At 45.5% G+C, this 26,025-nt stretch overlaps 1 protein-coding gene across 5 annotated transcripts in view; it reads right to left on the bottom strand.

The window, feature by feature from the left end:
• The window catches only part of GRAMD1B (GRAM domain containing 1B), a 197,759-nt gene that overhangs the window by 130,934 nt on the left and 40,800 nt on the right, over positions 1 to 26,025 (bottom strand). The gene's annotated exons all lie outside the window — the stretch shown is intronic.

Genomic DNA, 26,025 nt, shown 5'->3' with positions numbered 1-26,025 from the left:
GCTGCTTTTTTCCTGCAATGGTGGAGCTGTGTGGTTAAGGCAGAGCTGAGTAAGTGCAGCAGTGAGACTTTTAGAACCACAAAGCTTAAATATTTACTGTATAGTCCCTTACAAAAGAAGTTAGCAAATCCCTGCTTTGCATAAATTCTATTCCTAATGAATTCCTATTACCATAAATGTCACCATAACCCAGGCCCAGTATAACCAAAATTGTTCCCTTGTTCTGGTAGATTGTTCACAGCAATAAAATGCATTGATCTCTACAGAGTACATTCCTTAGACTGGATCCCCAGTAGACAGTAAACCCTAAACGATTTTACAGGGTAAGAACTTGCCCCAGCTTCTGTACACTCTCCACCAGGGAAGCATATGACTTTTTGCGGTCACAGTTAAAACCATGCTCTTGTGTTCTGATCTTTCAGCAAGAAGTAAATGAACTTAGAAGCAATTTACATCAAATTTTCAAGCACATAAAACATGCAAGCACGTATGCGCGCACACCCACACCCACACATACACGCCAGAAACCAGAAGATTACCACACACATAGCCGCCAGTGTTTTCCTCTTTCATTTACTCTACATAAAGCTTTTTTTTTTTTTTTTGCTGCCCAAGTTTCCTGGGGCGTGCCTATTTGCAAGGTTTCATAGACTTGCCTTTTAAAAACTTCTTAGAACAAAATTATCCTATCGTGTTATTAACCCACAGATTTCTTACATTGGGATTGACCTGTCATATGTATCAAGCACCCTCTTCTACACAACCTGGGATAGGTGTTAAGATGAAAGTAGGTGACCCACAAATGACTGGAGCTCAAATTCCAAAGCAGACTGAGGACCAGAGATAAGCATGAAGAGAAGAATACCAAAATAATAATAACAATAATAAAAAATATTTAAGAAGAAAAAAAGAGAAGAATACCAGTCTATGTAGGCGGCAGCGATTGTGAGGAGAAGCAGGAGGGAAGGCTGTCTGGAGTGTAGTGTTTTACACGCCCACCCAAGGGCTCGACCAACCCAAATGGCCACAGTCAGTATTACAGCCTCTTCACAGAAGAGATCAAACTGGATTCCATATAAGCTATGATGGGCTGTTCTTCCTTCTCACTCTGCCCTCCCTCTGGCAGTCAAAATTTAAGGTTACACTAATAAAGGCACTCCCAGAACTAAACAACAAGTACCAGGGTTTCAGAAAAATAATTCTGAGCTGATATTAGCAAGTAATCTCACTAGATGGCACTGCTGACTTCCAAATCCGAACCTGAATGAGGCCAACGCACCCAGCTTCTGGAACCAAAACTAGAACCTTCTGGCGCCCCCTGCTGGCCTCCCCATTACTCAGAAAACAGTTCAGAAGGTGGAGAGGAAAGCAACAATGGTTCACCTTCAAACTATTTATTCGTTCTAAATAACTAAGGAATATCAACCTGCACGCATTCAACAAGGTTTCATATAATGCCCTCTATGTGCACACAGGCCAACTAAAGGCAGCATCAAGGCTAAGTCTGGACTTTGGAATATGCTGCCTCAGGTATATTATATCCAAACTCTTCTACTTTCTACTTAGGTGATCCTGAGCAAATTAACAGTCATTTTGCTTACCTACAAAATGGAGATGGTATATTACAATCATTCTAACTGCTGTGAGGGTTAAAGACTGTAATGCTGTTGTAAGAATTAGAGAATGCAGGGACTTGGAGAACAGACTTGTGGTTGCCAAGGGAGAAGGGGAGTGAGTGGGATGGACTGGGAGTCTGGGGTTAATAAATTCAAACTATTGCATTTGGAGTGAATAAGCAATGAGATCCTGCTGTACTGCACAGGGAGCTGTATCTAGTCACTTATGATGAAACATGATGGAGGATAATGTGCGAAAAAGAATGTATATATGTGTGTAACTGGGTCACTTTGCTGTGCAGTAGAAATTGACTGAACACTGTAAACCAACTATAATGGACAAAATAAAAATCATTAAAAAAAGAATTAGAGGGAGTTCCCATCATGGCACAGCGGAAACGAATCCGACTAGGAACCATGAGGTGGCTGGTTCAATCCCTGGCCTTGCTCAGTGGGTTAAGGATCCGGCGTTGCCGTGAGCTGTGGTGTAGGTCACAGACGTGGCTTGGATCTGGCATTGCTGTGGATGTGGCATAGGCCGGCGGCTACAGCTCTGATTAGACCCCTAGCCTGGGAACCTTCATATGCCGTGGGTTCAGCCCTAAAAAAAAAAAGAATTAGGAGTTCCCATCGTGGCGCAGTGGTTAACGAATCCGACTAGGAACCATGAGGTTGCGGGTTCGGTCCCTGCCTTTGCTCAGTGGGTCAAGGTTTCGGCGTTGCCATGAGCTGTGGTGTAGGTCGCAGACGCGGCTCGGATCCTGCGTTGCTGTGGCTCTGGTGTAGGCTGGCAGCTACAGCTCCGATTCGACCCCTAGCCCGGGAACCTCCATATGCCGTGAGAGCGGCCCAAGAAATGGCAAAAAGACAAAAAAAAAAAAAAGAATTAGAGAATGAACATCTGTGAAGTATGGAGACAGTGCCTGGCATATACTAATTGCTGTATAAATGTTATGTGCAAGGCATTTCTTGAGAGTCAAGGAAAAATAAAGACATGAATCGGACAAGGATCTTGCTCTCAAGGTCTTTACAATCTGGAAAGTAAGAGTAGGTATAAACTATAATTTTACACTACATTCAAAAGCAGAAAATGCTAACTTTTAGAAGTAAATATTAATTGCTACAGAAGCATAGACCAAGGAAAGATCATTTGCTTCTGGGGCTAGTAAGAAAAGACTGTCTTAATATCAAAGGTTTTTGTGCTGACACTTGAAATTTGAACGGATTCAGGATGAGCAGAACCAAGAAGAGAGGGCATTCTGGTTCAGCGCCACTCACCAAACATTGATCACCTACCAGGCACTGTGCTAGGAGATGGGGAACATAAAGAGCCCAGAGTCTAGGAGACACAAGTATGTGCTGAGCACTGCGACATAGGAAGGCTGAATGGGTGCAGATTGCAGTCGATTCTTCAGGTGGGTTTCAGGGGACCCAGAGGAGAGGGGAATGTGGGACAGGAGGAACTGCAGATAAATCCACAGCAGCAACAGCTGCAGGGTGCACGGGCTCCTTCCTCCTCTAGACCCACCCCTATTCCCCACCCCTAGGAGCTGGTCCTCTGCCTCCCACCCACCTCCCTCATTTTCAGAACTTTTGCCCACAGTCTTTAAAGCGAGATGAATGTCAACCAGTCCTCCACTCAACCCCCATCAGTGATCATTGTTGAGTAGAATTTCCAGAGATTCAGACATGACCTTGCTCTTTCACAAAAACTCTCAATTCCTCCCTTAAGTGAGCCTTTTCTTTTTTTTCCTTTCTCCTTCTTTCTTCCTTTCTCGCCCCGCCTCCTTTTTTTCCCCCCTTTTTTGGCTGCCTCACAGCAAATGGAGCTCCTGGGCCAGAGATCAGATCTGAGCCACAGTTATGACCTACAGTGTAGCTGCAGCAACACCAGTCCTTTAACCCACTATGCTGCCGGGCTTGGGATTGAACCTGGGTCCTGGTGCTGCAGAGATGCCGCTGATCCTGTTGCACCACAGAGGGAACTCAAAGTGAGCCTTGTCAAACGATACAGGCCACCTGGACACTGAAGAGCTCCCCCTGCTCCCTAAATGAATCTGCCTGTCCTCTGAGGTCATGACAAAAGCCACCACCATAGTAGGGGGTTTATAGAGGCATGTGGAAAGCTGGAAGGTCAAGGGCCACATCCACAACCACTCCATTTCAGTCAAGGCCTTGCAGGGACAGGTGGCTGGCCTGGGAAGTTGAGAACTTGGAGGAAGTCCAGCAGAGGGCACTAACACATGAAAACTGTAATGTAGGAAGAAAAAAAAAAAAAAAAAAGCCTGAAAAGAAACTCTAAACAAGGATTTGGAATGACTTAGCCCGGGGGCACCGGATGACTGTAAGTCAGCTCAATCCTACAAGGAAGGGAAGTTGTGTAAGCAACCTGTTCCCTTTCCCCTAAAAGAGCTAGAGAAGGCATAAGGATAACCGAAATCCCTCCTGTTTCAAATTCAAGCTTTCAATACAAATCACTGCATAAATTCAATGTTTGAAACAGACTGTGGTAGTAAATAAGGTGGGGAAGCGCTTCTTTACATTCTGGGAGGTTCCTGACGGAAACCTGCTGAAGTGAATTGAATTCGGAATCCTGGTTTTGTGCTCCACCAGCAGGTGAGCGCTCACTCGGAGCTTATCCTAGAAGGTCTAGCTAAACCAGTAAAGTAACACTGGCTGGGGAAAGTCCATTTTAACCTGAGCCAGAACACACTCCAGAGGCAGAAATTCACAGGCTATGAGCAGGAGGCCCCGCAAGGCAGGCTGGGTAAAGCCATGATTCCGCCGGCCTCCCTCCCCACCCCCATCCCTGAGCACTGACAGGAAGTACAGGCTAAACCCACAAGCCACCAGGAAGGTGTCCTTTTGCCCTCTGGAAAGTACAGCCACACTCCTAGGGAGACTAAATTTGGCACCTTTTCTGAGTTGGTGCTTCATAAGCAGAAACAGCTCTTTCTCGCCCAGACAACACTAACGGGGTCTCCTAAACCCAGAAGGGATTTGAGAGATGCAGGGGATTCCAAGTAATTGTGAGGATGTGTGAGCTGTAATTTAGGATTTCCAGAGCCTAATGGAACCTGTCCATTTACTCACATGGAAGCTGGGCACTCATTTTTCCCATGTCTTTGCTTTGGGCTGTAATCAAAGCAATCTAGTGTGTCAGTATCAGTTATCTGATGCTAATCAGATGCTCTGAAAAGCTCAGAGTGGCTTTGACTGATACACAACTTTGATTAATAAAAACAGGGGAAGAAAGGGTTCCCGCTGTGGCACAGCGGAAATGAATCTGACTAGTATCCATGAGGACATGGGTTTGATTCCTGGCATCACTCAGTGGGTTAAGGATCTGACGTTGCCGTGCACTATGGTGTAGGTTGCAGACAAGGCTCGGATCTGGTATGGCTGTGGCTGTGGTGTAGGCTGGCAGCCGTAGCTCTGATTTGACCCCTAGCCGTAACTCCGATTTGACCCCTAGCCTGGGAACTTCCATATGCCACAGATGCGGCCCTAAACAGCCAAAAGAAAAAAAAAAAAAAGAAGGGAGGGGAAGAAATTATTCTCAGCAGGAGACGTAGTAGAATAGCATGGAACTTAGGTTTGCCCCGGCTTTGTTTCTTATTGGCTCTGTAATTTGGTCAAGTCACCTACCCTCTCTCAGCCTATTTCCCCAGAAAATAGGAACAATAAAACACCACTTGGAGGCATTCCTGTTGTGGCTCGGCAGGCTGAGAACCTGACACTCTCTGTGATAACGTAGGTTCGATGCCTGGCCTCATTCAGGAGGTTAAGGATCCAGTGTTGCCACAAGCACAGATGTGCCTTAGATCCAATATTGCTGTGGCTGTGGTGCAGGTCACAGTCACAGCTCCAATTAGACTTGGCCTGAGAAATTCCATATGCCACAGGTATGGCCATAAGGGGGGAAAAAAACCAAAAAAACAAAAAAACCTTGGAGAATTTTGTCGAGGGTTAAGTTGTGAGTAATACAATCAAGATATCTGAGTATCTGAGTTCAGGATTTTGAGTCGGCAAGACATAGCTCTGCCCCTTAGCACAGTGATACAGTGATATTGGGCAAGCTACTTAAACTTTTCTCCTTTTTTTTTTTTCTTTTTGGCTGCGGGCCACGGCGTATGGAATTTCTGGGCCAGGGATCAGCTCTGAGCCTCAGTTGTGACCTATGCCACGGCTGTGGCAACGCCAGATCTTTAACCTACACTGTGCTGGGCCAGGATCGAGCCTGCGTCCCAGCACTCTCAAGATGCCACTGATTCCATTGCACCACAGCAGGAACTCCTGCTTAACTTCTCTAAGTATCAGATGTGGCTACACCACAGGCCTTTAAGGATTTTAGTGAGGATTAGAAACGGTAGAAATCATCTATAGAAAGCATCTAGTGCCATGTTTGGGCCTTGGTAGCTGTACTAGAAATGGTGGACATCAATTATACTGAATATTCACAGTTATATTCCCAGTTAGTTCAACAGGTAAATATTTTGAAGCACCCAATACATGGGAGGAAAATGACAGAAGAGACCCTTATGGTAAAAATGTTGAGAGCCACTGACTCAAAAAGTAGAGTCACACATGTCACTGACAAAAGAAAAGGAGGGGTTTTCACGCTGAATTATAACCACCTGCAAGATGACTCTGGCATTTACCATTTCATTTTAAGAAGGAAAGGTGTCTGGGGGAAGAAGCAGGTAGCAAATAAGGACAGAATAAAAGAAAATAGTTTCTGTTTGTCATCTGGCAATAGAGTATAGGAAGGTCTAATCATAGAAAATAAGCAAACAGATGTGAATTGGGACACTGCCAAGGACTGTCAGCTTCTTACACAACATACCTGAATATTCTCAAATACTACTTAGAAAATAGCATGCGCCAAGTGAAAACTGATTTGTCTACAAAGTTAGCAGGACTGCTTCTGCTGGACGGCTCTCTGGGATGGTGCAGCAAGGTGGGTAGCTGGTCCAAGAGTCAGGGATTCAGAATCCAGCTAAATGTCTTTTAACTCATTACAGCTCAGTAACAGTTCTCTAACAGTTCTTTTGCCTCCAAAGCACCCAATGTCTCTGTCTTTAAAAAAGCAATCTCAGAGTTCCCGTTGTGGTGTAGCAGAAATGAATCTGACTAGGAACCAGTGAGGCTGCAGGTTGGATCCCTGGCCTTACTCAGTGGGTTAAGGATCTGGTGTTGCTGCAAGCTCTGGCATAGGTCACAAATGTGGCTCAGATCTGGCACTGCTGTGGCTGTGGCCTAGCCCAGCAGCTGTAACTCCCATTCAACCCCTAGCCTGGGAACCTCCATATGCTGCAGGTGTGGCCCTAAAAAGCAAAAAAAAAAAAAAAAGAGAGAGAAAAGAATCTCTCCCTCAACTCCTTTAGGTTTCCTTTCTTCCCTCCTGAGTCGTATTTTATTCAAAGAAATCACTATTCGATGATCACCAAACTTCCATCAAAACTGTATCAGAGGAGTTCCCGTTGTAGCTCAGTGGTAATGAACCTGACTAGTATCTAAGGATGCAGGTTCAATCCCTGGCTTTGCTCAGTGGGTTAGGGATCTGGCATCACCGGGAGCTGTGGTGTAGGCTGCAGCTGCAGCTTCATTTAGACCTTTAGCCTGGGAACTTTCATATGCTGTGGGTGCAGCCCTAAAAAAACAAAACAAAACAAAACTGTATCAGATTTGCATATAATGTGTTGTGATAAGTAGTTATTAATAAACAAAAAAGAAATCCTGATATTCCTTTTTCCAGCATGTCTCATTTATTCTGATTTTTCTATGTAATTTAAAATTGTTCATCTTCAAAACATTTTAAACATTACCCCATCGAATGCATCTGTGGCAATCAATAAACTACTTTAAATTACTTTTAAAAAACTGTATCAGAATAAGCTGGGTGCTTTACTATGCAGCTTCCCTGTCTCCTTCCCAAATTTACCAAGTTAAAGTCTGAGCCTGTCCAGGGATGCCTTTTTATTTTTTATTTTTATTTTTTGGCCATATGCCCAAGGCATGCACAACTTTCCAGGCCAGGAATTGAACCTTAGCCACAGCAGTGACAATGCCAAATCCTTAACCACTAGGCCACCAGGGAACTCCCAGGAATGCATATTTTTTAAAAGCTTCCTAGTGGGCAACAAGAATTAAGACCCACCAGACATCACACTCACTGCCTCCACTTCCTCACCACTGATTTTCAAATTAGTCACTGTAACCTGGACTGCACCCCTACTCCTCCTTGGTTTTACTAACCAAAACCTCTGTTAGCCAGAGCCAATGACAACAGTTACATCCTAACCTTATGTGACGACCCCACCGATTACTACCGTTCTCTAAATTTCACCCTTCCTGCCTTCTATGACACCAATCTCTCCTGGTTCTTGGACTTTGTCCTACTTTTGTTTTTCTCTCCTTTTTTTAGGGAACTTTGTGGACTCCTAAAATGTTTCCCAGGACTTTCTTCTGCTGGCTCCTAAAATGTTTCCCAGGACTCATTCAGCTACTCAAGAAATTATCCAACACCAACTAAAGACCAGGCATTGTTGTAGAACCTAGATCCTAACAAAGTGGATACTAACAGAGTAGTAAACAAAACAGATGAGACCTCTAAACTCAAGGAGTTCGTTCACATTTCATTCAGTTCCTTCCTCTTCCAGCTTTATACCCAGGGAAACTAAGTTTCACGGATCTCTGAAATTGCTATATTACACATTCATTGGAGAGGATTTATAGCTCTCATCTGATTCTCAAATAGGCCTGTGACCCAAAGAAGATTAAAATCCATTGCAATATATCTCTGGGGAATCATACCCACATGCAAGGCTTCAATCATGATGGACGCCTTAATGACTCCCAAAGATAGCAGGGAACTGAGCTGTCACTTGTCACATGTGGCTATTTAAATTTAAATTAATTAAAAATCAGTTCCTTAGTTGTACTAGTTACATTTCAAGAACTCAATAACCACATGTGGCTAGTAGCTACCATATCAGTGCAGACAGAGAATATTTCCATCATAGCAGAAAGCTTTTTTGGAAACAGAGAGGTTTCCAGGTCAAACCCAGGATTTGAGTTCCAGCCCTGCCACTAGTTATCTGAGTAACTTAGAGCAGCTTATTAACCCCTCTCTACATTCCTGCCACCTCATTGTTTAAAATGTAGGTCACTTCATAGACCTGTTTGGAGGGTTAAACAAGTTAACTAATATAAAGCACTTAACAGAAGTCTCTGCAAGTCATAAATACCCTCAAAATGGTTTTTGTTTTGTTTTTTTGACTGTCTGCGGCATGCGGAAGTACTTGGACCAGGATCAAACTTGAACCATAGCAGTAACAACCCCAGGACCTTAACTGCTAGACCACCAGCAGACTCCAATAGTTATTTTTATTATCATACATCTGCCATGGTACTGGTTTCTCTTGAGTTCAACAGGATTCTCAAACTGAACGTACCCAATACTAAATTCACCACATTTTTGTCCTCTCCTTGGACTCTACCAGTAAGGATTCATTCCAACTGGAACTGCATCTCTACATCAATTTCACACCAGGCCCTGCAGACTCTATCTTCTTACTTTCCCTCTAAGGCAGCTCGTCCTCCATTCATCACGCTGCCCACCACCCTTGGATCAAGCTCTCAACACTCCTTGCTGGGATCAGTTTAATAGGCTCCTAACTTCTTTTCCCACTGCCAACCTGGCCCTACTCCAGTCTATGCCTCTATGGGCTCCCCAGGCACCAGGCCCAAAACTACCCTCTCCCTCTTCCTCTGTCACCTCTTCTACCAAATAACTCACATCTGCCTTCCTTAGCTCAGCCACCTGCATCACCATCCATCCATCTACTCAGTTGTCCAAACAGGGAAACTCAGAAATAGTTTGTCAGTTCCCTCCCCTCCACTCCCTACTTCCAATCTGTCGCTGAGTTCTGGTGTTCCTACCTTTGAAGCATCTTTTATATCCAGCCCCTCTTCCCTATTCCTCCCGTACCTGCCATGGTCCAAAGACCAGGGCCAGACTGGCTACACAAGAATTGATTTAAAACTTTCTTAAAAATAGGTTCCTACGAGGAATTCCTGCTGTGGTGCAGTAGGTTAAGGATCTGGTGTTGTCTCTGCAGCGGTGCAGGTTCAATCCCTGGCCCCAGTGAAGTGGGTTAAGGATCTGGTGTTGCCACAGCTGTGGCGTGGGTTGCAGCTGTGACTTGAATTGGATACCTGACTCCAAAATTTCCATATGCCAAGGGTGCAGCCAAAAAAAAAATAATAATAAATAAATAGATAGATATGTTCCTATTCCCTCACTTGCCCTGGATTCTGATTCTGGGGGTCTAGGATGGAGTCTAAAGGATTTTTAAGGCACATCCTAGGTCTGCAAACTACTGAAGTCCTACTCTATAGAAACGGCCCCTTATCTGTGCCAAATAAACTTTTAACAACCAGCTTGAGAGGGAAAAGGAGACTGATTTCTATCACTTGCTGACTTCTGTGCTGTACATATTCCCATCACAGTTGATTTCAAGCACCAACATGATGACACTAAAATCACAACTGGGAAGTGACGTGCACCACTGGTGAAGGCAAACCAGTCCAGCAAAGGATGTGCCTGGACCAGACCTATAGCTTCTAAAAATGCTCTAGATATGCCTCTTCCCAGGTTACAGGCCTTTGAAGGCTTCCTAATATCTTAGATGACAGTCCAGAGTTCTTTGCCTCACACACAAGGCCTTCCAACACAAAACCAACCTCTTCTCAACTTCTCAACTTCCCCGACAGGAAGTTCCTCCTAAGGCCCTAATGTTCTATTGACACGGAACCACTTGTGCCCCCCAGCCCTCCAAACTTTGTCCACAGTGTTCCCTCTGCTTTAAATGTCTCTTCTACATGATCCCACAGACCCCACCTCAATAACTGTATCTCCCACCTTGGCCAATTGAGCCCCATGTCACACAAAAGCCTGGCTGTCTCTCCAGGACCTAGCTCATTGATGTCCTTCTTCCACCTGCCCCAGAGCTCTGTCCCCTTGAGCCACGCAGCGATGGCAAAGCGGAGCCTAAGCAGTCTTTGCCATGGGGAATGGCACCTTTGCCTGACTCCTGAAGACAGCCTGTGGACCACATCAGAGAAAATGTGCTTTCGTGCAAATATGGGCTGCTTTTTCCAGCATATTCAAGCTACTGCATACTAATATGTTGTATTTAATACTAACAGTAGCCCTTCACATTTAAACAGTACTTTCCAGTCTACAAAGTACTTCCCTGTACATACATATACATATACAGTATGTGTGTGTGTGTGTGTGTGTGTATATATATATATATATATATATATATATATATATATACTCTGATGTCCACTCCCCCCCCCAGCTTTTTAGGGTTGCACCCACAGCATATGGGAGTTCCCAGGCTAGGGACCAAATCAGAGCTACAGCTGGCAGCCTATGCCACAGCCACAGCAACTTCGGATCTGAGCTGCGTCTGCAACCTACACCACAGCTCTTGGCAATGCCGGATCCTTAACCCACTGAGCGAGGCCAGGGATTGAACCTGCATCCTCCTGGATACCAATCGGGTTCATTTCCACTGAGCCACAACGGGAACTCCCTGATGTCCATTTTATTTTATTTTTATTTTTTTGTCTTTTTGCCTCTTCTAGGGCCGCTTCCCACAGCATATGGAGGTTCCCAGGCTAGGAGTCGAATCGGAGCTGTAGCCACCAGTCTACACCAGAGCCACAGCAACTCGGGATCCAAGCTGCATCTACAACCTACACCACAGCTCACGGCAACGCCGGATCCCCAACCCACTGAGCAAGGCCAGGGATCGAACTCGCAACCTCATGGTTCCTAGTTGGATTCATTAAACACTGAGCCACAACGGGAACTCCCGATGTCCATTTTAAAGATGAAGAAAATAAGGGTTCAGGGGAATACATGACATGTCTAAGAGCGAATGGTTAGTAAGCTAAGGAATAAGGATTTTAATCGAGGTTTTTCCGCCCTGAATTCTGTTCTTTCACTCTGAGCACATGACAGTGCCAGGCTTAGCCTTCACTTGGAGTTGGGAAGGGGTGGGTGGCGGGAAGGACCTGTGATGAGACTGGGGGAGATCTGAACGTGGGGTGGGAAGCTGAGAAGAACTTGAATGTTCATTCTGCTGAAATTGCCAATCGTCTCTGTTCTGCAGGAGGCAACCCTCAGCCAGAAAGCAGGAACATCTGGGAAGCCCAATGCAGCAAAGACCTTGAAACAAGAAGTGACAAAGAATTTGCCCTGGCCAGTCAACAGGCACTGATGTGAAATAGCGCCTGCCATGAGGTCTCAAGGCCGCAAGTGAAACCATAGAAATAAATACCTTTTTTTTTTTGTCTTTTTGTTGTTGTTGTTGTTGTTATTGTTGTTGTTGCTATTTCTTGGGCCGCTCCCACGGCATATGGAGGTTCCCAGGCTAGGGGTTGAATCGGAGCTGTAGCCACTGGCCTACGCCAGGGCCACAGCAACACGGGATCCGAGCCGCGTCTGCAACCTACACCACAGCTCACGGCAACGCCGGATCGTTAACTCACTGAGCAAGGGCAGGGACCGAACCCGCAACCTCATGGTTCCTAGTCGGATTCGTTAACCACTGTGCCACGACGGGAACTCCAGAAATAAATACCTTTTCGACCATACCTGAAAAAAAGAAATAACTTATGCCTCAGAGCAGCGCTGCCTCATCAACCAGCTGGTGAAAAAGCCATAGGCAAGCCAAAACACCCAGAGCAACGTGCACAGGGAGAGGGCAGAACTTCCTAGAGCCAGAGCCAGAGCCAGGCATAGACAGACTTCTAGGAAGCCAGATAAGGGTTGGCCTCAGCCCAAGGGGCAGGTTTTCAAGACTAGAAAGGCCAGAGCTGTCCCATTTAGGTATGAGAGCAGAACTCAGAACAGGCAGGCCAGCTGCACAGCAGAAATGCAGGTGCCCTGGGGGCCTCTTCAGAGAAACAAGTGTAGGAAAGGCTTGGCAGTGCCAACTTGATGCTACTGCCAGCTGAGATAGGAGTAGCTTGATTTAGGAGCCAACCTAGAGAAGACTGGGCAGCTGATTCCCCAGAAACAACTGGTGAATTCCTACAGGAACATTTCAGATGCTCCCCAAGAGTGGCAGGGGTCTATTTCACGTCTGATGGAAGATCCAACTCAATTAAGAATAAATATGTTTTCAAGACATTTTATGCCTGTGGATTCCCAACTGGCAGTGAATTTTATCACCACCTGTTTCCCTCTAGTTAACAGAATTCAAAGTCCTTAAGCTGAAAGTGTACGAGTCCTAAAGGTCGAGGTAAGGAAGATATGGTATTCTGTATCTTTGTGTTTTGTATCTTGACCTCAGGGGCCAAGGACTGAGGCACCAAGGAGAGGAGAGCCTGATGCATATGAAAAGAAGGACGAATTCCTGAGTCCCACAGGACAAAGGACACATGTGGCAGGAGGAGTAATTATGCAGAAACTTTATCACAGGCAAACTGCCAGATACCATGGAGGGGACCATGGAGTTCAAGGACAGACCAGAGGCTGTTTTCCAGAAAGGGTCCTTTCAGCCTCCTCGTCTCCCCTTCCCAGCCCCACTCCTATCCCCGTCCCCTGTGCATCGCCCATGCACCTTCATTTGCCCTTGTGCCCCAGGAAAAACTGGTTTATGATAAAACTATTATCATGTTTATCATGGGTTGTTTTTTTTTTTTTTCCCAATTAGAAGAAATTAAAACAGTCCTACCCAAGAACTCTGCTCATTTACCAACACTCAGAGAGCCGTCCGGGGCTTGGGAAGAAACAGCATTGACTGGACCTGGAGTCAAGAAATCTGGGTCTAAAGCCTGATCTGTTTCCACAAATGATTTTTCACATGGGACTAAATGCCTATCTTCTCTGCCAAGCACTGTGACAACTTGCTGACAAAAAACATGCATTGTCACTTTTTACTAGCAAGAGGGCAACAGGTACTGGAATACTTGTTATCAGAATGGCAAACAAAACAGAAATTGAATAGCCACAAATCATTAATTTCTGACTTGAGAATGTTAATGAAACATACCCCTCCCAGCCCCCTGCTCATTATATCTCGTCCTATATTCAATTAACCCACTTCAGGTTCAGCTCCGGGGCCCACCCACATGACAAGGGCCAAAGATAGATTTTGATGATATAAAGAAATGCCTTGAGTGGCAGCCTATAAATAGAGAAAAGATGAGGAAGTGGGAGTTCCTGGTGTGCCTCAGCAGTTAACAAACCCGACTAGTAAAGATGAGGACGTGGGTTTGATCCCTGGCCGCACTCAGAGGGTTAAGGATCTGGCATTGCTATGAGCTGTGCTGAAGGCTGGCAGCTGCAGCTATGATTTGACCCCTAGCCTGGAAACCTCCACATGCTGCAGGTGCAGCCCTAAAAAAAAAGCTAAATAAATAATGAGGAAGTAAGCTTTGGGAGGGTCGGGTACTGTGCTAGAAAGCAGAGGCCACGAAGTACCCTAAGAACTTCAAGAATCTTAATGTGTTGCGAAGTGGAGCTAAAAGTCTAAAGATCATTAATTATGAATAACCAAAAGTTTATCTCATAGAGGAAGAAGAAACTAACCTGTATTGAGTGCCTATTACATGCATTTTTCACATTACTTCACTTATAAGTCAGTATTTCAAGAAAATAATCTTTTTAATTCAAATTTTATTCTATTCTTCTTCATTTATTTACAGCAAGAAGACAAGTGTTTTATTTTAGGTAGCTAAGTAGCCCCATCTACCCTAACTCCAGGAGTGACCGACACACCTATAATCCATCTATGATATTCTTTCTGACCAACACAGTGCTCCCTACGACAGCCTCCTACAAATGCTTTTCCAGGCTCAGGAGTAAGCAGACAGCTATGCTGATGATGCCTAAAGCCCACAAGAGTGTTGAGTCCTCTATGTAACTCTGCTGGGCTAAAAGCATTAAGGTGGTTATACATCGTAGGGGAGCAGAATTTGCCCCCCTCAAGTATACCTCTCTGGCACATTGTTTTCAACTGGTTATTTTCTGAGAGGAAGCAGCCTTGGAGAGGGCTCTAAAAACCAAGTAAAGGAGTTCCGGCCGTGGTGCAGTGAGATTGGTGGCATCGAACACAGGTTCGATCCCTGGCCTAGCACAATGCGTTCAAGGATCCAGAGTGCTGCAGCTGTGGCATAGGTCCCAGCTGCAGCTCAGATTCAATCCCTGGCCCAAGGGGAACTTCCACAGGCAAGAACTTCCCTTTTGTAAGAAGCATTTACAGTTGTAAGGGAACATGCCAAGGATAATAAGGCAGGTCACCCTCTCTACATGGAAGAGGAAGAGGACCAAATCTCTAGAAACTCCCATCAGTGGAGAAGGCAGCAACTTAAATCCGCATCACCATCACCCTTGTTCACTGTGCTTTTCCGGGGAAACTCCTAGAACTGACTATCCCCATTCTCAACATCCTCTTTTGTCTTTAGCTAAGGATTTAATATACATATAATATATATATATATATATCTTTTCCAGGGCTGCTCCCACGGCACATGGAAGTTCCCAGGCTAGGGGTCTAATCAAAGCTACAGCTGCCGGCCTGCACCACAGCCACAACAACTCGGGATCCGAGCAGTGTCTGCGACCTACACCACAGCTCACAGCAACGCCGGATCCTTAACCCACTGAGCAAGGCCAGGGATTGAACCCACAACCTCATCGTTCCTAGTCGGATTCGTTAACCACTGAGCCACGATGGGAACTCCTAGCTAAGGATGATATTTAAGGAGAGAGCTTGGGCGACTTAGTTTTCCTGGGCCTCTCCTGTATTAAACATCTCCTTGATTTTTCTCTTGTTAAACCGTCTCATGACAATTTCATTCTTAGACCAGTCAGGAGAACCTCAAAAAGCATAGAAAATTATTCTTCCTCCCCAAGACCATGCATCACTGGCTCAGGAGATCTGATTTAGAATTTGGGGAAAATTACAGGACCAAAAGGGCTAGCCCCAGAAGCTCCACTTCCATCCCGTATTTGCCCAGCTGTGGAGTGGATACTTGAAAGTATCCCACCTGTACACACATACCCTACATGTTCTTATCACTCAAAATGCTCCTGTTCTCCTCTATCTTTTCTGCTTACAACTCTCATTTCAGCAGTAAATGAGTGGGGGATTACAACACACAGGGGGAAACCCTGGCCTTTTCCTGTTTCATTAGCTAGGATTCTTTAGATCAAAGAAGTGATCTGGGAGTTCCGGACGTGGCTCAATGGTAACAAGCCTAACTAGTATCCACGGGGACACAGGTTCAATCCCTGGCCCCACTCAGTAGATTAAGGATCCGGTGTTGCTGTGACGATGATGTCGGCTGGCAGCTGCAGCTCTGACTCAACTCGTACCCTGGGAACCTCCATATGCCGCAGGGGCGGCCCTAAAAAACAAGAAAGAAAAAAGCAAAGAAGAAAGTGATATGCTTCAACTTTTCTTTACATCCAGTTTCTTCTCAGGGCAATTTTAGTAAGAAGGTAATAAATGATATGGCAATGAGCAGGCTCGCTTCCTGAGCTCAGCTGAGAGAGGGTCTCATTTATTCATTGAGGTGAGACAAGTTGGTATTTGTGATGATGCCTGTTGCCCCAACAGGGCAAATATCCACCCCAAGTGAGTCACACTATTTTGGTTTCATCATACTTCAGAAGTTTCCTGCCTTTTCCCCTTTCATTACTCCCCTCCCCTAAGTGGTGATCTCCACCAGCTACATCCGTTTCCCCTACATTCACTTCACCCCCTGCAATCAAGCTTCCATTTCTATTGCTTGATACAAACTGTTCTCTTATCAAAGGTCACCAATGACTACCTAATGGCCTTTTTTCCCCATCTCAATACTTTCCGACATTTCTACAGCATTTGGAATGATTCTTCCTTCTTGGGGTAAAAAGTACTTCGCCCTTGGCTTAAGTTGAATAGTACTTAGTGAACTCACATCTTTCATTCAAACAAGCATTTCAGGAGCACCTACTCTGTGCCAGGCTCCCTTTGAGGGAACACAAAGATTAAAAAGGAGAAAGACATATTCCATCCTTAAGGAGTTTATTCTCTAGTGGAGAAAGAGACACTTCATTGAATAATGAGATCACACGCAGTAAGGTAACAGTTTCACAGAGGGTGGGATGTGGGGAAGTGTATGTACAAAGTTCAGGATCCAGACTAGAGAAAGAACACCTGGGGTGCATGGGGATACGGATGGCACTTCACAGAGGAGGAAGCATTTGAGCTGACATTTAAGAGACGAGTAAAAGTTTACTAGCAGACCATATCCCAAGTGGAGAGACCAGCACATGGAAAGAAAGAGGCATGAAAAGACATGCATGCCCAGTCAAGCACTGTGACCTCATGAGCCCCACACTGCTGGCAGTGAAGGTGGACGTGGGAATGCCCAGAGACTTGTGTGGGCAAGTAAGCAGGGTCGACATCACCAAGGGCCCTGTGTGTCCCAGAAACAGGATGAAATTTCATTCTGTAGCTGAAGAACAAGCGCTGATGAAGTCTGGAGAGGGAAGTGATTCATTTATTAGAAGAAAGTAGAGGGTTAAGCTGGAGGCCTGTAAAGAAGCCCTCTCTATTAAGCAGAGGGGATGAAGGCTCCAGCTAAGGGGACGAGGATGGAGAAAACCAACAGCAGAGAGAGTCAGGAGGTGCCTAACAGCGGAGAGAGTCAGGAGGTGCCTGACTGCAGGTGATGGGAGCAGGCAAGAAAGAAATCTAAGATGTCCTGCTTCCTCTGCTCACCAGCCCTTAGGGACAGTTCTGTCTCCTTCTTCAGCATTCCCACCACTTTAGCACAGTGCAAAATACATGTGAGACAAGCAGTAAATACCTACTGACTCATTGATTACTACCACCTTCATCAACTAGTGATAAGTCTACAGCAAATCTGCAGTGAGCCTTGTACCTTGACCAAGAGCAGGAGGGCTGCTAAAGTGGGTTATGAAATGACTGCAGGGCACCCAACTGGTTCTCTATAGCATCTGTACACACTCATCCTGAAGTCACATATTAAGCAGCACTCACCTATTAAAAATAAAAACATATGGAAAACAGGGCACAGGTGGAGGAGTAGCACTGGAGCTGGGCTGGGAGGTCTGGGTCCAGCTCTGGCTCTGCCACTGACTTGGCGGCACATGGAGAAGCGGTATCACCCTTCTGAACCTCTGTTTGCTGAGTGTGCTCAACAGCCACAAAGGCCCTTCTGGCCTTGAACGTGCAATGAGGCTACGAAAAGTTTACTCAAGGGAGGAAATCTGCAGGGAAAATTGGTTTGAAAGCGAAGCGACTGGCAGAGAAAGGAGTTGTGTGAACTTAACCAGGAGGGGGAGGCAGCCTTGGCTGCCCAGCAGGGAGAGGACAATGTGGAACTCAAATCACAGCATATTAGCTCAAACACAAAACCTGAAGCTCAGGGACAAAACTTGGAGCTGATGCTCATGAGAGGCCTGGCTCTCTTTCAATAAAGAAGTAGCCTACCCTAGCAAGCTCTCCCTTTTCTCAGTAAAGGGATGGCTCACTCTAGCAGACCCTTATCAGGAACGAGGATAGTTTCAGACCCCTGGCTAATCAGCAAAGCCCACCACCCTTTCCCTTACCCTCTAGCTATAAAAAGAAGCAGCCAACTTCCATTGGGGTTGGCTCTCCCCAACCACCAGGAAGTTACCCTACTGCACTAGCAGCATCTCTTATCACAACAAACTCTTCTTTCTCCTCACCTCACTATGAGTCTGGAAATTCCTCTTCTAATCCACACTAGGACCATAACAGACAAGTGTAGCTGAGACACCTGGAGAGGCAATCTACAGGCAGACAGCTGTCACAGGCTGAGAATATAAACTCCCAGAGAGAAAAGGAGGTATTTTACATTTTTTTTTTCTTAGCCCTTTGGCACTATTTCTAATAATGAGGATAACTATTAAGAGTATTCATTCCATAAAGTGTATGTGTTGTATGCTGCTGTCGAGGGTTTTCTAGGTACCAGCTCTGTTCTAATCACTAGAGACACAGTAGCAGCCAAGGCTCCTGTTCTTAAAGAGCTTAAATTCTTGTGGTTTATTAAGGATGCAGAGATGGGATGCAGATCACCAACAAAGAGACAAATTAAAAAACAGGATAATTTCAAAAGTAAAAAATATTATGAAGACGATAAAGATGGGTGGAAAGGAGTCTCAAAAAAGGAAAAAAAAAATGTTAAGATCACATCAATATTAAGTGGCAGAGTCTCCAAAAGCAGACTTAAATGTTTGCTTTCCTACTTTCCTAAATATGAAACAGGTCTCCTACACAGTACATATTCAAACAATATTTACTACTGATGTTGTCGGGGGTAAAACAGACCACGATACTCTTACCAATACAAGACTACGTGCTCAAGGAATATTCAGATATAACAAGTTAAAGTATTCTTAAAATATAAGTTCCACAAATAAGTCTCACAAAAGAGGACACAGACATCCGAGTACACACAAAGCCAATCCTAATCTCACAAATGCCTCATCTCTCTCTTTTTTAATTTAATTTTTATTTTTATATGTTTTAAAGCTTACCTTCCATTTACAGTCATTACAAAAAAATGGCTCTTTTCCCCATGTTGTACCATATACATCCTTGAGCCTATCTTATACCCGAGTTTGTACCTCCCACTCCCCCCTCGCATCTCTCACAAAAGATTTTCTTGAAATCTTACCTTGAATCTTTTTTATCAGTTCTTCTCATTTTTCTAAAAGTTCCCACTCTGCATCTTCTCCCTAACACCAAAAGCATCTTCAGTCCCTATTATACCTCATATCAAAGGATGTCACTCATCTCAAACGCAGAAGACAGTCTTGCCCTCCATCAGTCACAGTCCTCCACAGAGCCTTACGGCAGCACTGATTAAGCTGAAATCAAAGATTCATGAAGCCATATCACCGGGAACTCAGCATTGGGCAAGATACGCACAACACCTTCAGGGCTGGCTACTTGGCCCCCTCCCTTTCCCATGCGAAGGGGGATCAGGTTCCAGAAGTGCACCGGGAAACACTGAGACAGGACAGGCTGCCCTACCTGATCACACACAGCCCTAATCACCCTCTGGACCACTATTTTTTCCAAGTCTGCCAACCCCAAGTGACTCAGCAAAGGTGCCGCAATGACAAACAACCACATGTCCCAGGCCTGTCCTTCAGATCAGATAAGGCTGGCTCCAAAGGACGCCAATATGAAAACACCTCTTTCCCTTGAATGGAAAGGGGAGAGAGAGAAAAGGAAATGATCAGAAAATGAGCACAAACTGTGCACAGGCCTTTGCAGACGTGCCTTACTTTCTTATTTCATCTTCAAACCAACCTACAAGGTGGGTGCTAGCATGATCTTCCATTTATGTAAAGAGGAAACCGATGATGCAAAGTAGCCCGAGAGATGAGAACTTACTCCAGGCTGGAATTTTACCCTATAGAGGCAGGTTGGAAATTGCTACTGGGATAAAAGTCAAAGGTAGTCCCTGGAAAGTCACCTGTATAGACACTGTGAGGAACAGTAGTTATGGGAAGTTATGGACAGTATTTCGAAAAGAGGAACAGCCTTGGGAGAGGCAGAAACATTCTACTCCTCGGCTGTCCCCAGTCACTCTCTCACTCACACTCAGTAGCCACCTGACGCCAGACACACCATCACTCAGCCACAGGTGGGCTTACCCTGCCCTCACCTAGAACCAGGGTGGGTCAAGTCTCTAAGCCTCTCTGAGGTAGATGGATCAACCCAACTGCTGACATCAAGACAAGGACCAGATTCAATAGGCAAATTAAAATTTCTTGCTAGGAAGAGCTGAGTTACCATCTCATGGCCAAAGAGCATCTCACTTGCCTTAGGGGATACCCAAGGTTTAAAAATATCTATCTATCTATATATATATGGAGTTACCATCATGGCTCAGGGGTTAATGAACCCAACGAGTATCCATAAGGATGTGGGTTCGATCCCTGGCCTTGCTCAGGGGGTTAAGGATGAGGCATTGATGTAAGCTGTGGTACAGGCTATAGAAGCGTCTCAGACCCCACAGCTCCAGTTGGACCCCTGGCCTGGGAACCTCCATATGCTACAGGTGCAGCCATAAAAAGACAAGACAAAAGACAAAAAAAAAATCTGTGTGTGTGTGTGTGTGTGTGTGTGTATATATATATATATATATATATATGCGCACACACAAAGCTATGTAGTATTTACATGTATTAAATATACAATATATTTATTTTCAAAGTTTCATTCTTTCATTCATTCATTCCCCATTATCTATCCACTTAACCTGAATGAATGAGATTTGAAGGCATCTACATGGCACCAATTGTTTCTTTTAACCCTCTGAGGCTACTACTGAGCTGATTAAGACAGTGAAAGTGAATTATTTCCAAACCCGCCTGTCACTTGAAGGGGCCTTAATCTAGTCCCTGGAGGCTCTAGAATTCCAGATTCTTTGTGGCTATGAGGAAGAAAAATGTACAGATAATAAACCCTAAATACCTAAGTTCTGAATCTTTGGCTTCAATGAGAAACAAATCAGAATTGCTGTTTTCCCCGCCAATCCCCTGCTGGAGAAACCAAAGAGAAGGTCAGCAGTCCTGCATCCAGCAGGAAGAGGGGGAAGCAGAAAAAGCCCTGGGTACCCCGTGTGCAAGGCCAGGATCCTCCGGCCAACAAAACATGGGCCATCTGTGCCTACTCTGTAAAATGAATGAGCTAGGCCCAGTGTTGAGAAGAAACTGCTTCTGCTCTCCTAAAACAAGACGTCCTCCAACCCCATCGCCTCAGAAAAATCTTCTCTAGAGAGGGTGCCCTTCACAACAAGAGCTGGCCTGTTACCAGGACTACCAAACATAATGGTCACTGCTGTCCTCTCCGTGGAAGCCACGTTTTAGAATTTTACATTTTATTTGTCTGATTTGCACTTACTGCCTAATAGATGCTCAATTAAAATATGTTGTTGGGAGATCCTGTCGGGGCTCAGTGGTTAACAAATCCGATCAGCATCCATGAGGACGAAGGTTCGATCCCCGGCCTTGCTCAGTGGGTTAAGATCTGGCGTTGCTGTGAGCTGTGGTGTAGGTTGCAGACATGGCTCAGATCACACATTGCTGTGACTGTGGTGTAGGCCAGCATCTACAGGTCTGATATGACCCCTAGCCTGGGAACTTCCATATGCCGCAGATGCAGCCCTAAAAAGACAAAGACCAAAAAAAAAAAAAATATATATATATATATATATATATATATATATGTTGTTGAACAAATAAGTGGATGAGTAGTGTATGAATAATAATACACTAGACTAAGCCCTTCAAGAGCAGAGTGAGTCAGAGCTCAGTGGCCAGCACAGAGCAGCCAAGCTGTCAGTTTTTACAGAATCTAGAGGGGTCCTCACTACAACAGATGAAGGTTTAATGTGTCCCTCCAGGAGTTCCCCCTGTGGGGAAGTGGGTTAAGAATCTGACTGTAGGAGTTCCCCTCATGGCTCAGTGGTTAACAAATCCGTCTAGGAACCATGAGGCTGCGGGTTTGATCCTTGGCCTTGCTCAGTGGGTTAAGGATCTGGCGTTGCTGTGGCTGTGGTGTAGGCCAGTGGCTACAGCTCCAATTGGACCCCTAGCCTGGGAATCTCCATATGCCACGTGAAGCGGTCCAAGAAATAGCAAAAAGAGGAGAAAAAAAAAAGAATCCAACTGCAGCGGCTCGGGTTGCTACAGAGGTACGGGTTCAGTTGCAGCAGCTGTGGTATCATAGTTCACAGCTACAGCTAGGATTCAATCCCTGGCCCAGGGACTTCCATATGCAGCCGGTGCAGCAATAATAATAATAATAATAATAACAATAATAACAATAATAATAATAATCCCCAAGTGGGAAGGGGATCAAGGGCAGGTAAAATCCAGTCAAAGCGTTTCACAGGGTGAAGCATGCAGAAACAGCTGTTTCTATCATGTGGTCTTTTCTTTCCACTTCCTGCAGACTTTAACGACCCACACTGTCAGGACACACGTCAACCTCGCTATAATGCCAGATCTGTACATGTTTGTACAGTACAGAAAAAGGCCTGCCTTAAAGGTGACAGGACACGATGTCTTCAAGTCAGGTTTCCATCATGACTCAGTTGGACAGATGTGCGCAGGTTTTGAAGTTTTAATTCCCTACGTCCAAGTGGACCTACTCACTCCCTCCGCCTCCCCAGGATGTAGGAACAAGTGAAGCAGTGGATTGTCAAGCCGTAAGCAAGTTACTGGAAGGCTCAGTGTGTTGCCAGGTGCGGGGCTAAGTGCTGGGGTAAATACAAAGAATGATTACACTCTGTTCTGCCTTCCGGAACCCAGGGCCCAGGGCCCAGGAAATCACGTTGATAAGGATCAAATTCTCCCCAAATTAGGAGATTATTACATTGCTATTGCCGGCACCATGTTCACTGGTGCCCGTGCAGGCGCCATTCTCTGTTGCTCTGAGCAAAAGCTCCAAATGGCAGGTGTCAGCATCCTCTCTCTTCTGTACCTCCCCTGGGCTCCCAGTTCAAGGCTCCAAACTCTAGGGTGCCCCAATAAACGGCATTTCCAACATGCCTTCAAGGCCATCACTACGGCTTAAAGAAGGGCCATTCGTATGGGCAGCCCTTTGGCTCTTGGCTTCCACTAGAGCGAAGAGCAAGAAAGAAGCAAAACACCAAGAGAACAACTGCGCTGGCATCTAACAACTGCAGAGAGAGACCCAGCTTCGTAGCATGTCTCCCAAGGTCTTGGGAGATGTCAGAGCAGCAGATGCCTCTGCATTCCAAAATTAAATCAGTCCTACTATTAATGGGAGAGGATCAGCCACCCGCACTTGGCCCCCAGCTAGGCTCCCATCATAACTCTCTCCAAAGCAGGATGGAACATATTCCTTTTGCAACTTCTGATTTCCCAGGGTTAGAGGACATGCTGATGTCCTTTCAGGGATGTGTTCAAGTAACTTGTGCTTAAGTAAATAGGGACCACCGTTGCCTTGTTAATGTGTTTACTGACTCTCCCCATCCCACTGCCCCAGGATGTAAGCTCTGCTGGGGCAGGAACAATTTTGTTCTTATTGTTTCTGGTGTCTAGAACAGTTCATGGCCTATAATATATGTTCAAAAAATACTGGCTGGATTAAGCAGTGGGGGAAAAGGCGTCTAGGGCAAAATTCTTCTCTCCTAGGGGAGGAGCAACTGGTGTCCTGACCTGGAATCAGAAGACTAGGGAGGAAAAAAATGTATTGTGCTACCATGGCAACCACAGGTCCAAAAATAAAAACAGCCTTCAAAGCTGTGACAGGCCTTTAGTGGGAAAAGGCTAACCACTATCTGCAGACTGTACCTGGGCCCCAGGTTGACTGTGAGCCAAAATATTGCCCCCAGTGTACTCCTGCTTTCTAGAGCCTCATTTTGAGGCGGGGTCACCACTCTCCACCTGCTGATGCCAATTTTGTCTCCCTGAATAGAGACTACCCTTAGAAAAGCAGCCCTCTCTGACCTGTGGGCACTTACAGTCTGAGGGAAGACACAGAACAAAGAAAAAGAACACCAGGAGTTCCCGTCGTGGCGCAGTGGTTAACGAATCCGACTAGGAACCATGAGGTTGCGGGTTCGGTCCCTGCCCTTGCTCAGTGGGTTAACGATCCGGCGTTGCCGTGAGCTGTGGTGTAGGTTGCAGACGCGGCTTGGATCCCGCGTTGCTGTGGCTCTGGCGTAGGCCGGTGGCTACAGCTCCGATTCGACCCCTAGCCTGGGAACCTCCATATGCCGAGGGAGCGGCCCAAGAAATGGCAAAAAGACAAAAAAAAAAAAAAAAAAACAGCACCAGAGAGGAGTTCTCATCATGGCTCAGTGGTTAATGAACTCAGCATCCATGAGCAAGCAGATTCAATTCCTGGCCTTGCTCAGTGGGTTAAGGATCTGGCATTGCTGTGAGCTGTGGTGTAGGCTGCAGACACAGCTCGGATCCCTTGTTGCTGTCGCTGTGGTGTAAGCCGGTGACTTCAGCTCCAACTGGACCCCTAGCCTGGGAACCCTCCATATGCCTCGGGTGTAGCCCTAAAAAGACAAAAAGACCAAAATAAAAACCAAAAACCAAACAAACAAACAAACAAAAAAAAACAACCAGAGAAACCAACAGACTTAAAGCAGACAAACAATACACAGTAATCCAGATTTACATAAATGGCGCATGGGGTCAATTATTCAGCTTCAAGAGAACATCTTGCTTTGTAAAATGATGTCTAATAGAATTCCACGAAAATCAAATTTCCTTAGAGTCCTTCATCCATTTGATTATTCACTCCCTAAGTACATGTTTACTTGGCTCCTACTATGTTCCATGCAAAGAGCTTAGCAGGCACTGGACAAAACAAACACTAAACAAAATTAACTGCCCTCATAGCTTATGGGTCCAGTAAAAGATACAATGTGACTGAGTAGTCACAATTTAAGGACAAAGACTCAGGAGGTTCCCTTGTGTCATGTCTCAGCAGGTTAAGGATCCTGTGTTGCTGCAGCTGTGGCATGGGCTGCAACTGTGGCTCTGGTTCAATCCCTAGCCTGGGAACGTCTACAAACTGTGGGTGCAACCAAAAAATAAAAATAAAAAAAAGAACACAGATGCAATAAATACCTGAGTCAGGGATACTTCTTAGAGGAAAGGATACCTAAGGTATGGTCCGAAGGAGAAGGGCAGGGTACCCAAGTGGGTCAGTGTGACAAAACGGGAATTCCATCTAAAGGAACAATGTCTATGAAGACCTGGAAACAGGGCGCATTGCATGCAAGGCACTGGACAGTTAGTCTGGCTGGAGGCAGAGGACTGGGAGCAGCAGAAAAGGAAGTGGGAGGGGGAGCATAGGTGAGGTCACGAAGACACACTGGCTGCAAAGTGGAGCATCAAAGGAGTGAGCAGAACCAGGGAGACCAGCCAGGAGGATGCTTGAATAACATACATGAGAGATGGTGAGAGATGCAGAGGCAATGGTGGTGGAGATGAGAAGACAGATTTCCCTCCATGGAAGGAAATCTAGAGAATCTGAAGGGTACCAACTCCCAACTCAAGGAACAGAGTGAGATGAAGTGGTCTGGAGGGGAAGGTGAAGAGGTCAGTTACGGACTGTTCTGAAGGATGTCCCAATGGAAATGCCCAACAGCCAGCTGGAGGGATGAGCCTAAGGCTCGGGAAAGATTTCAATGTGAGAATCATCATCAGGCAGGAATAAGTAAATTCAAGAGAGTGAATGAAATAGCCCAAGGGTAGTATGTAAATGCAGGAAGGGGAGAGAGAGGGAAGGAGAAGGAGGAAGAGGGGAGAAGGAGAGATAGCCTGTATTCAGAGCTTCAGGCA

This window comes from Phacochoerus africanus, chromosome 11 (assembly GCF_016906955.1).
Source record: "Phacochoerus africanus isolate WHEZ1 chromosome 11, ROS_Pafr_v1, whole genome shotgun sequence".
Taxonomy (NCBI): Eukaryota; Metazoa; Chordata; class Mammalia; order Artiodactyla; family Suidae; genus Phacochoerus; species Phacochoerus africanus.
This window is presented reverse-complemented; position numbering and strand designations above follow the sequence as displayed.